The following is a 13,192-nucleotide window of genomic DNA, read 5'->3' as shown; positions in this document are numbered from 1 at the left end:
TATTCCAGTGAATCATGTTTTTTTTTGCAGATACTTCAACCTCCTCACTCACTGTCCTCCAAGCAAGCTCCTTTCATTCAGAAATACCTAGTTATAAAGGAATCCCCCCCCCCCTCTACTTGAACAATCACCACAAGGGGCAGTTCAGGTAAACGGGCAGGTAAATGCTACAAAAGGGGCACAGGTGAAGTAGTGATCTTGGGAACGGGAAGAGCACACGGTTTTTACCTCTCGTCTTAGACCACACTGTTATCCTCATCGCGCATATCACCTTCAAAGTAAGTTGTCTTTACCTGTTTATCTTTTGGAACAATAAACGGCAAGAAATAACGCAACAATAGCCTCGGATTGGACATTGGATTCTTTTAAAAGCGCGTCAAAAACACCTCATTCCCGCACCCAGACAGTGACTAAAATCAGGTCAGGATAGTCACTACAACATGTGAACATCATATTTCACTGGAGGATCTTCTTACTGATTGGCCATCGTTGAAGATCAGTTATTTCAACTCTCGCAAAGAAGCAAATGAAGCAAGTAGAGCGTTGAACGCATTATGAATTCACATCATTTGTGTCTTATGAACTTATGTCTTATCGTGTCTTTACACTGACTTTACTTGTAATTCACTCGCTCTAATTATTTTGTTTTGGTATGGTGTGAACACAACAATAGTCATCCCCTCTTATGAGCGACACCTCTTATGTCTGTGCTGATCTTGTCCTGTAGATGAGTAACAAGCTTATCCTGATGTCTTTTAACAGTTAACAACTCACTGTGAATTTTTGTTGTTGAAAATGCAAAAAAGAAAGCTTCAGCAGTATGCTGTTACTCACATTCTCCGATACCAACCCCATGCTGGCAATGATTTCAGTCTGATTCATAACCAGCCAAGAACTCTCCACAGGAGCTTTAGGTTTCGTTATTTTAGAAGAAATTAAGCACCAAATTCTGCAAACTAATTATTACAACAGTCACTCTGGAGCTGCTGACACTAAGTGTTAGCCTTGATCCTCAGTGAGTCTATTCTAATTACACTAACCAAAGCTATAGAGCTATCATTTAATAAGGCTTTCAAAGCTTTAAAGGTGACATATCATGCAAAATGGACTTTTTAATGGTTCTTTACCTGAAATATGTGTCCCTGGCATGTCTACAAACCCCCCCGAGAATGAAAAAAATCCATTCTGCCCCTGTTCTGATTTCTCCACCTTTCTGTAAATGTGTGTGAAACGAGCCGTTTCAGACTTCCGTGTTTTTGTTACGTAACAACAATATCCGGTCTGTCACGGAGTCAGAGCTCGGAGCTTGTTCAGCCCATAGACTGTATAAAATAATACTGAATCCCCCCTCCGTTTTTCATTCCCTGCACAAATGTGTGCTAACAAGGAGCTTAGGAGGGAGGCATGCTAGTTGTAGGCTATCTTAATAAACACAAAGGTCGGTTTTACTCCCCACGTCTGCAGATTTGAAGATCTAGTGGATGATTTTTATTTATCATGGATAAGTGCTAGCGCTAGTTAGCATAGCTACGTAGCTACATGTCGTAGCTGTAGCTGTGTACCAAGACACACGTCTACATACTGACAAATAAAACAACAAGAAACACAGAATCTGTGACCAATGCTTCATAAAAGGTCCTGCTGCCTTTCTGGTAGAGGTCGGTTTTACTCCCCACGTCTGCAGATTTGAAGATCTAGTGGATGATTTTTATTTATCATGGATAAGTGCTAGCGCTAGTTAGCATAGCCACATAGCTACATGTTCGTAGCTGTGTACCAAGACACACGTCTACATACTGATAAATAAAACAACAAGAAACACTAAATCTATGACCAATCCTTCAGAAAGGTCCTGCTGCAGGCGCCTCTCCGTCAGGATCAGATTCTGGATCAGATTCAGAGGGTTGAAGTAACGTGATCTCTGAGCAGCCGTGTATATTCAGCCAACATGTAAACATTAGATCAACGTGCTGGAGAGCCGAGGCACATCCACTTCCTGAGGGGGCGTGGTCAGAGGGAAAACAGAGTGTTCTGAGGAGGGCTGAAGAAGAGGGGTTTTCAGGCAGACCAAAATCTGATTTCAAAGTGTTTTTTTGAGCATAAACTTTAAAGACATGTTTTGTGGACCTCTTAGACCAATATATATTGATGAAAAAAGCATGATATGTCACCTTTAAGATGTACAGGAGCATCTCAGCAAACATTTAATGTGTAAGCAAATATGTTTGGGACCCACCTAAAATGCCTCACTTTCACATGGAAGAACTTTTGCTTTCTTTTGTAAATCTGGATGCTTAATTGGCTGTGCCCACACTGTCTAGAAATGGCCTCAACATCACCATGAGCTCTTTTTTGAAACAAGTTTTCGAAAACTTTTTTTTTTATATCCAACATTAATTTGTATCATTTAAAGCCAAAGGTTCTGGAGCCTTTAATACCACACTCGTGTGAAGGTGAGTTTGCAATCTGTAGTTATTTAACAACCAAACCAGTCTGTCTGAGACGGCCTTTAAATTAGAGCTGACAGTCTGAACTTCAAATGCACAGTCATTGTGCCATGTCAAATGAAAAGCAATCGGAAAAGGAGGCACAACATCAATGTGTCACCATGCAAACACTCACTTCACTCAACCGTATGTCTCCTTGAACAACCCGCATGTTGTGGCTGCAGACGGTGGAGGTTATTCTGCAGAGAGGGAATTCAGTCCAGACCTGAGCCAATCATCCAACCGTCTGCTCCGCCTGCAGACAGCCCAGATTTCTCAGGAGGCTTACCCAGCTGCTGTGAGCTCATTTGTCAGCCTTCCTCTTCTCCCAGTCTGGGAGGATGAGAGCACTGGTGCACCATCCAGTATCCCACCCCCCACTTTGGTCGATATGGAGTCATCTGTTAAGAGCTGACCTCTATGCCTGCTGCATCTTAGCATTCGATCGGGTCACCACTTTGACCCTGTGCTGCTAACATCCCGATGACTAATATGTGACTTTTGATGGATGACCTTCCCCTTTGTGCCCCAGGGAGAGCGGCGGAGGATGCACGCTGAGATTACGCTCAGTCCAAGAACACCATGTTCATGTTTCGTTATCTTCAGATCCCTCTCTCTCTCTGGGGAGATGTTGTCTGCTGAGCTTCATGGATCAGTGAGGTGGCACTCATCAACAGATGTGACATTTTGTTCACTGACAGAAACATTGCGTGTGGCGTAACTGAAAAAATGAGCTGCACTTAGTCCTTAGCTCGGGAGACGCCTTTCGTGTGGGGAAATAAACGCCATCACAGGCACTCCTAAACTTGCTTTAATGTGGTCCTAGAAGAGAGACGAAGAGAAAGAATAAAGGAAGAGTCAGATGGAGCCACATGTGCCCAGACCGTGGATTGTTTTTAGAAAATGGATGTAGAATCTTTATTTTATAAGTCAAACAAATAAGGAGATGCAATAATCCTCCTTCTATTGAAGGGCAGCAAAACTGTTTGCAAAAAGACATCTGATCAATATGGAAGAAGACATCTCAGTTGATTTATGACTACAGTTAACATCTCCTTATTTGTTAACGTCGGCAAATGTTAATTTATGTCTTCTTCGTTTCATCATTATGACCATTTTGTTAATTGTGGTCCCATTTACAGTAAAGTAGAAAATAAAAAAGAGTAAGATTTAGGGTGGGGTAGCACATTCCCCTTCCTCAAGGGCAAAATGATGTAAGGAACACAGAGCTGAAGGCTACAACAACCCATTTTGTTTCTCTCTGTGGCAGAGTTCTCGTGGTCATGCAAGGCGAATGACATGATTTGTGTGGCACGAATTGTGCCATGTTGCTTAATGTGCTACTCGCTTCATTCATTTATTTGCAGTGGTGGACAAAGTACATGTCTTCATTACTTAAGTCAAAGTAGAGATCCTCCTGGTCAAATATTACTCCAATACAAGTGAAAGTTGCTCTGTCAGATTATTACTTGAGTGAAAGTACTGAAGTACTTGCTTTTCAAAATACTTAAGTATTCAAAGTACTTTTAAAAAAGATCTCAAAACGTTGTATTTTCACAAAGCATGAGGGCAGTCAAGAATGCATGGGTGTACATTCTGCTACGCTATGTTTATCTGGAAAACATTGTTTCGTATCTAAAAAGTATACCATGAAATATAAACTAAGTTACTACAAGCACAGACAAGTTTAAAATTTTCATCTGCAATAAAACAAGTGTGTTAGCTACAGACCTCCACATGCTTTCTCAGGTTAGATGGTGATGTTTTGTAGGCTGTGATGAAGTTTGTGTGGTAAACAGATCAGAAATTTACAACAACACAAATCTTTCTTTATTTCAAAAACATCAAACGTGGGTTTAAAATATGGCCGTGGTGCTCAGGTAAGGCAAGGCAAGGCAAGGCAAGGCAGCTTTATTTGTATAGCGCATTTCATACACGAGGGCAACTCAATGTGCTTTACATTAACACATTAAAAGCATTGGAGACATTCAGACAAGCATAAAATAACACAATTAAAATGACAAATATGATAAAACAGAAAAGAAAAGGAAAATTAGAAAATTTTAATTTAAAGTGGGTTAAAATAATCTAAGATAGGAAGGCAGTGGCAAATAAAAAAGTCTTAGTCTTTGATTTAAAAGAGGTGAGAGTTGGAGCAGACCTACAGCTACCTACAGGTAGAGAATCATCATCCTTCTCAGCTGTAGCCATCATCACAACGACTAAATGAACGAACTGATCTGAAGAACGTTTGCAATTGGACAAACTACATGCAAGTACCTGAACAGTTTACAGTCTTTGGGATTTAATTTCAGAAAAGAAAATTCATGAGCTGACTTCAAAGCAAAAGTAGAGAGCAACTAGAGCATTGATAGAAATGTAGTGGAGTAAAAAGTATAATAATTGTCTTTCAAATGTAGTGGAGTAAAAGTAATAAGTTCCCCAAAAAAATAATACTCAAGTAAAGTACAGATACTCAGAAAATGTACTGAAGTACTGTACTCAAGTAAATTTACTCTGTTACTGTCAACCACTGCTTATTTGTGACAGTGAAAAAACAGTATAAAGCAAACAAGGACCTATAAAATAGCAATTATTAAAAAGTTATAAGCAATTAAAATTAAAGGAGTAAAAATAAGCATATCTTACAACATATATACACAACGTATATACACAACTAAATATGTACATTTACAAATATTTCCAAAAACACTGACGCAGTGAAAAATGTGCACAGACTTGTAGCCTAGGTATAAACAATGTACAGAGCAGAACTGGGAAGATGGGTAGAAAGACGTATTGCACATTTAAGAAGAGAAGGATGAACTGAGATGAAGTAATTATTGCACGTTAAAAATAGATAGGGGAAACATTGCACTTGAGTCTGCATTCTGGTGATCAAATACACACGAATAAAAGTAGCAATTTATTATATTTGCGTCTGGTGTGACCAGACATCAGGGTGGCACCAAGGGGAGGGGGCGACATCATGCTACCCCTGGACACATTGCAAATAAGGTCACTCAAAAAACCAAGATGACAGGTAAAAAATAAACAACTCATTCCACAAACCAGGTGGAGATGTCAGGTTGGTTTCCTCCACTTCTTTTACACAGTCTTCTTCTCAGAGGCAGCACACCTGATCTTACATCCTCTTTCAGTGTTGTACTGTAGCTCTCTCTGATCTTTGGTCCTGGCATTGTGCTCTGTTATCTCTCTGTTATCTTCCTCGAGTGGAGCTGAGAGATTGGAATCGGGACAGCATTGTAGTTTACACCTCCCGGACTGAGATGGAGGTTACACAGAGCACCTCTGCACAGTCGTTTACAATGTGATTTGTACTTTTAATCTGCACCCTGGCTGGACTCTATTATAGGTGATCAACCTCCAATGCCATGTCATCAGGAGGCCGGCGATAAAACGCAGCCTTGGCGAAGGAGCGGGTCTCAGTTTCCCTTTTTTCCTCTCTGTGATGATTGGGGTCATCTCTATTATTGCCACAGTCATGTCACTGATGTATGGTGTGTGTGTCTCTCAGTGTCTCCATGTGTGCGTGTTCATACGTATGAGAGCTGGGCGTGTGTATCCACGTGCAGAGGCATCACCCTGAGTGGCCACAGTGAGGTCAGAGGTCAGGGTGCTGATTTAACAGGATGGGGCAAACCCTTTTCCCTTTGCACAGGCAGAGGAACCACATCACACCAGCTCCCCCCCTCCCAGCTCAGGCTATTTCCAGCAAAGCAATTAGACGATGTCTCTTCTCCATGCAGGACACGTAGCTCAGACCACCTTCAACGCCTGAATCCTCCCCTCCGTGCTGCAGTCCGGCTGTCACAGGTGCTGAATGACACTCAGGCTCTGGACCGAGGTTGTTTTGGCAGATTTGGTGGGATTGCTGCGTGGGTGGAATACAGGATGTAAATTAATAAAGCAGAGAGAGAAAAACAGACAAACAAAGAAAGCCATTGTTCTTTGTTGTTAGTTCTGCCAGATGTATTTTAATATCATGTCCACGGGCTGTGTAAGGGTGCTACATGCTTTCTCAGTGATGTGTGGATGTGTTTCTAGGTAGATACACACACACATACATGCATAAATATATACAATTTCAGGCCTTTTTAACCTTACAGGAGCTGGACATGCGGATCTGCAGCAGACTGGTTTCAAAATTTAAGCCCTAGTATGGTAGCTGGGGTTTACTGAAGTACCTCAACTTTACAATACAGTTGTTCACGCAGTGCTTACTTTGTTTTACTTTAATGTTATTTTAATTGATAAACTTTATATGAAAAGGATAAAAAGAGAAACAGAAATAAAGAAGAAGAACACAGTATGGCAGCATCACCTTCCCCCCTGAGCGCTGAGCCCTCCTGGATTTTAATGGTGTCAAGAGTGCAGTGTGTGAATGTGTGTGTTTGTGTGTGTCCGTGAGGGCTTGATATGAATGGGGCACACTATCATGACATCACACATTGCCTGGAAACAAGTTGTGCGAACTAAGTATGAAATCTGTGTCTAACGTTTCAGTGTTAATATTTCAGATAACTATAAAGGGTAAGAAAATCCATCAGTGTTAATACATTCATGTGCTCCACCCATACTAGGGTGGATAACGGTTTGTAGCAGTACTTGTGGTTCCATATTTGGAACCTGTATATATTTTATATATATATAAATATATAATATTGATAGCTACCTAAAACTCATAGATAATACGGCTACTGCTCAGGGAGCTAAATGATTTTGGGGTGAGTCAAAAGAATGTGAAATATTTCATGTATTTTGTGTTTCAACATGGTTGCATGGTATGCAGGGTGAAGGCTGGGGTAATTAAAAAGAGTGGTCAGTACAGCCGGTCAGATTTTTGGGAAACCATAGACGCAACTTGGTGACGTGATGAACTCTAAAAAGAAAGCCTTTGACATTACAAGTGTTATGACCCTGGGTAACAGTGACTTGATCCTGTGAACTCCTCCCCTGCAGAGTGTGTGTGTCTCTATGAGACTGTCTCTGTGGCTGTTTTCGAAACCGCCTAATATACTAGCAGTACGTACTGATTTGGCCCAAATTCAGTATGTAGTAAGTAGTATGTGAACAAGAGCAAAATCTGCAGTATGCCAGAACACCCCGGATGTCTACTGATTCGGGAAAATTTCACAGTATGCATCGGACCAGTCTGCCTCGCGTACTGTTTCCCACAATGCACAGCACTCATTCCGCTTTTTCTTTTCTCTTCTTTTTTTGACGCGGGGAAATGTGTTTTTAGGTGCTGTGAAAATTATTAAATTACATACAAACCACTTCTTTACTTATTATATCATAAGATGATGCTAAAGAAGCAGTTTCGCTATCAGCTCGGCCGTTGTTTACTTCCGCTTTCCGAAACAGTGACATCTTTCCCAGCGTACTGCAACAGTGCAACAGAACAGTCATACTACATACTAAATTCAAACACAGTATCTAGTAGGCAATACGTACTACCTGCTACATTAGTAAGTAGTATGTAGCAGGCCATTTCGAAAAAAGCCTCTGTCTGTGGGTGTGTCTACTGATTTGGTGTTGATGCAGGTGCTGCCCCTGATTGGCCAGTTCAACAGGACTTACAGTTTCTGGATTGGAGGGAGAGGATCAGCACTGGTTTAAAACCCCCTCTGATGCAGCCTCCTGGACCCTTTTCTTCTCTTAGCACTTCCAACAGACCAACACTGGACTGTGTACTCAAATCTTATATCTGTGTAAATGGTGGTAGTGTGAGTATTAGATTCTTAGTTTATATTTCTATAGGTTGATTGTTTACAGCAGAGTAGGAGTGAGTCGCCTTTTAGTTCTTTTCTTCTGTTTTGTGTTAGAAGGTTGGGTATTTATCATAAGTTGTTTTCTGTAAGGGAAGTTTAGGGTTTGTTCAGACATCTTTTGTTTGTTCTTTTGGCTATTGCTCATCTAAGTTCATTGAAACTGCTGTTTTGCTTGAATTTGCCCTCTTTTGCTGGTTTTCTTGGGAGTGGGGACAATTGAGCTCACATCATGTTACATCTAGGTTTTCCCAAGGACGACTTTGGTATGTTTTCTTCTGATTTATGTATCCTCACTTGTCCAGTTGTCGGTTTTTACTTGAGGGGTTGAGAAAAATTGAATTCACATTCACCTCTAGCCCTACCAGAGATACGCTTGATAAATGCAAGTAAGCTGATTTGTTATCAGTAGCATTTTGTTGATGTAGATGTGCCTCTAAATGCTAAGAAATCTGCACTGAAGAGTTTTCATGTGTTAAGCTGACTGAGAGGGGTAAACTGGGTGAGCCAGCTCCCACAGGTGGAGTTGAACAGGGTGACTCAGCATGTTCTGCCCTACTCTGAGATCTCCCAGCACCTCCCAGCTCTGCAGAGGAACTGATGCCAACTCTGCATATCAGGGAGGTAGAACTCAGAAACAAGGAGTTGGAGGTAAGAACCATATACCTAAAGGTAAGAGCTCTGAAGTTAGAATGAGATGCTGCTGAAGTTGCCAGTCCTACAGTCTCGTGTTCAATGTCATCTGTTGTTCATACACAGTATGGTACCTTCTTTGTCATTTAAACTCTACATCTCATTCATTTGGGCTACTTTAAATTAAGAGACAGCACAACAGCACAACATTTCCCTGATAGTTTTAGAGGACACAAGTCCTCGACTAAAAACCAAGCGGCTACCTCCGGTCTAAACATATGAGTCCAATGTGGAAGTGCTAAAAACTGCAGTTCATCTAGGATCCACTTGAGGCTGGCTCCGGAAGTACCGCAAACCACATACACACCAATTCAAAAAAGACGATCTTTACAGCAGAAAGATTGAGATTACGAGTCTTCCAATGAGATTACGAGTCTTCCAATGAGAGGCACAGCTGACTTCATTGACATGCAGGAACACTGAAGCTGTTGGCTAGGAGGCTCAAAGCCTGCCTCTTCAAGTCACACTTGCTCGACAGCAGCAATATGGCTGCCGCCGTCGATTGGCATCAAAACAGCGCTTCGGAAACAGATGGGTGACGTCACGGATACTACGTCCATATTTTATACAGTCTATGCTAAAAACACATCAGAACTGAAGTGCTAAAACTCCTCTTGAAATGTATCAGAAGCTGTGCACCACTTCAAGATAAGAAAGAAAATTTAATTTGAAGATTTAATATGAGTAGCAGGTGGGATTTAAAAAATGATCCACAAATATTCAAGAGAACATCCCTTCAGATCCCTTCAGTTACATACTCTGAATGTTGAGGATGATAAAAGGAGGCCATGTTATAAGAAGAGAAGAAGATGCAGAAAAGACATGGCCAGAAATTGTAAGATCACAAGCACAAATAGAAGTTTTTGTCACAAACTTTTAAGACATTAATTTGCTTCAAACAAATGCTTAACTCTAATTTCACCTGCTCTGGCAAAACTTTGAGACAGATTAATGTAGAAAAATCTAATCCATAACAAAACCACTCATCCTGAATAAGAGAACATAAATATCTTCATAATCCTGTTCACCCTCCTGTTTTATGTGACATTTGAGTGTCATGATGCAGCCGTGATGTACAAAGATGACTGTTTTTAATGTTTATAGACAAAACCGACATGCGCATATCTGTAGTCTGATTTTTGGCTTTGACTTTGTGTCTTGGCTGACAAAAAAATTAACTACCCCTACTGTTTATGTGATAGCCCTCCCTCTAACAATAAATGTTATTTATTACAACTTAATGAATCATGAAACTTGACAGAAATCTTTGGCGTAAGCACTCTATGGGGATAATTTTGTGAGTGTAGGATGTACTGTATGAATTTGGCAGCAAAAGAAATCCCCCTAGAGTCCAGACACAGGTGGTGGTGGTTGATGAATCCTAGGAAATGTAAGTCTTGGAGGGGTGTGCACCATCAATGCAAGAAGGAACTAGCTGGAGAGAGACACATTTAAAAAGACAGCAGAAAGTTGATAGGCTGACGATAAGGGCGTGCCACTGAGCTATTGGATGACAGCCGCGGCTGATTAACCAATGACAGCTCCGGAGCTTTCAGCTGGAGCGGCTGAGCTATTGAACAAGGAGAGAGGAGAGTAAACAACAGCTGTGATTGCTTTTATAGTCTTCCTGTCTGAACTTTCGCTAGAGCTACATTTAACATGAAGTCTTTGGTGTCAGTGTTAACATTATCCTGGTGCATGTGTGTGCTGGCATAACCAATGATGCTGCTTTTATTGACCCTATTCTTACTAGTGTTACTTGCTAAATGTTGTCAAGTGCTTGGCTCATGGTGGATTAATGTTGGGTCCATAGACTGCATAAAACATGGACTTCATCTCAGTGATGTCACCCATTGGTTTCTGAAACAGAGTTTTGAAGACCATCAATAGCAGTCGCCACATTGGAAATTGACCTTCACTTTCAGTGAAGTTGTTTCTGTCAACAACAGCTGATGAATTAAGTGACTATAATTTTAAGCTCTACGAATATATTTTTTGTACAAAACCATGAACATACATATAAAAAAAAATATGATTTACTAAGATACAAGCCAACGTTTACTTTCTCTTTCCATTAATCTTCTGATTGTATCCTGGGTTCATTGGTTAGTTGTTTGGTCAAAACAATGTCTGAAAAATTGCAAATCATGTTAATCAGTTGTCTCTGTGCTCAGATGTGATGTACTGCCATAAAAATCCCACATTAGAGAGAAAATACTCTTTGTTTCTGGAAAAAATACTTAAAATGATTAAATTCTATAAGAGGATAAATGTAAATGGTTTATGAATAACTGATTTATCTCTGCTGCTAGAGTGCCATTATCTGGAGTCTGAATGCCACCTTGGGTGTCTGGCCCTCTTCCATTAAAATACCAAGTGAGTTGAAGGGTTTGGACAATTCCTCATTGTCTGGGGTATCTAATGAGAGAATTGCTACTTGTTGACTAATTCCTCAGCCCACACACACTGTACAACAAAACGGCTGGTGATGTGCTCTGAACCTGAAGCTTTTTTTTGTGGGTGGTGGGTTGACTCACTCCCTCATTTCTGCCGTGCTGGACCTGTTGGTGTGTGCACTTCCCAGAAATGAGAAGGTCAAGGCTCCAGATATTGACTGTGTGCGTACTCTGCATTCACATAAAACCATGCTCCACGTGACTTGGCTGAGTGAGATGTTCTGTTGCAGAAAAAAAACAGCTCATGCAATAATTAAAGTTCATCTGTCCGCGCTGATGGAGCTCAGTCTCACGGCTAATGAGGCTCTGCTGCTGTAGGTGTGTGTTAGTGTGTTTGTGTGTGTGTGTGTGTGTGTGTGTGAAGGTCATCCCAAACAGTCCTGGAAGCAATGAAATAAAAACAAACAGGATTAAGCTGCATTGTTTTCACGGTCAGATAGTATCTGGGTCAGCTTCATGATCCTTGACTATCTTGCTTGAGAAGAAAAACACATAACAAGTGAGAAGAAGCATGTCTGAAGGACTGCAGAGTGCCTTCTGGGTAGAAATGCTGTTGCCTTAATTAGTTGTGATAAACAAGTGTTTTCTCTGCTTTCCTCTGCCGCACTGTAGCTGAGTGTTTATACATGAAGGTCATGTGTGAGAAGAACAGTCTTGTTTTCAAAACCGCCGGCAGAAAAGAAGTGATCAACTGTTTCTACAAATCCGTTGAAAGCATGATGACACACACAGGCTCTTAATTTCCACTATCTTAACACAGAATGTGTCAAGTAGAGCACAGCTGGATCATTAGATAGATGACATTAACTACAAATATGCTGCTACTACCAGTAATGTAGTACTCGCGTCCAGAGGGGTGTACCATGAAGCAGGGGCGATTCTAGGATCAGATGTTTAGGGGTGCTGAGCACACAATGAGGAGCCCGGCCGGGCAAGATAAATTTCACTGTTTTGTACATTTCAATGCAAATTTATTCCCACATTTGTGAAAGAAAAGTATAACACTTTTTGGGAAAGTCCGTGACTAAACCATCAAATCTGATAAAGGTTATTTAAATGCTGAGCCACAGCAAAAGAGAAATAGATTGGAATCATAAAAGAAACATATGGTCACCCTCATTTCTGGGGACGACAACTCATTTTGATACAGCAGCTCCTCAACATATACATAAACAGTATGTTTCTGGAGTAAACCAGTCCCCTGTAGTGAGTACCAAAAATACCAAAAATTGACATTGGAGTTATTTTTTGGACTTTCATTTGAAATGCAATGCACAACATGTAAAAAACATTAACAGAAATTTACCTTTTCAATGTTGTTCTCTGCCTTTTTCCTTCTTGTCTGTAGTATATGATTTGATAAGTTTTGCGTGTCACTAGTTGCACTCTCTCATCTCCTTTCCCTTTTTCATCTCTCCCTCTTTGGACTGACAATAATATACAAATAGATTGTATTCAACTAGATGAAAAATTACAGTCAGTGAGCTAGTCAGTAGCACCTTGGCTTTAATATAACACATGCACATGACACAACAGCTAGCTTCTCTTATTCCAATTCAAACAGAGGACAGTAGTACTGTCTGACCACCTGTAACGTTTCCTAGCTAGAATAAAAGTCAGCTAACTCCTACCTAACAACATAAACAGTGACCTACGATTAAATGCAGCAAAAATGAGGACTGGTAATAAGAATAATGTGTTGGTATGGAGTGGTAGAAGTTAAGAAATGTGCCACATATCCTGGTTTAAGCCAGGTACTTAAACC

This window comes from Notolabrus celidotus, chromosome 5 (genome assembly GCF_009762535.1).
Source record: "Notolabrus celidotus isolate fNotCel1 chromosome 5, fNotCel1.pri, whole genome shotgun sequence".
Taxonomy (NCBI): Eukaryota; Metazoa; Chordata; class Actinopteri; order Labriformes; family Labridae; genus Notolabrus; species Notolabrus celidotus.
The sequence above is the reverse complement of the archived record's forward strand: the minus strand, read 5'-3'. Positions refer to the sequence as shown.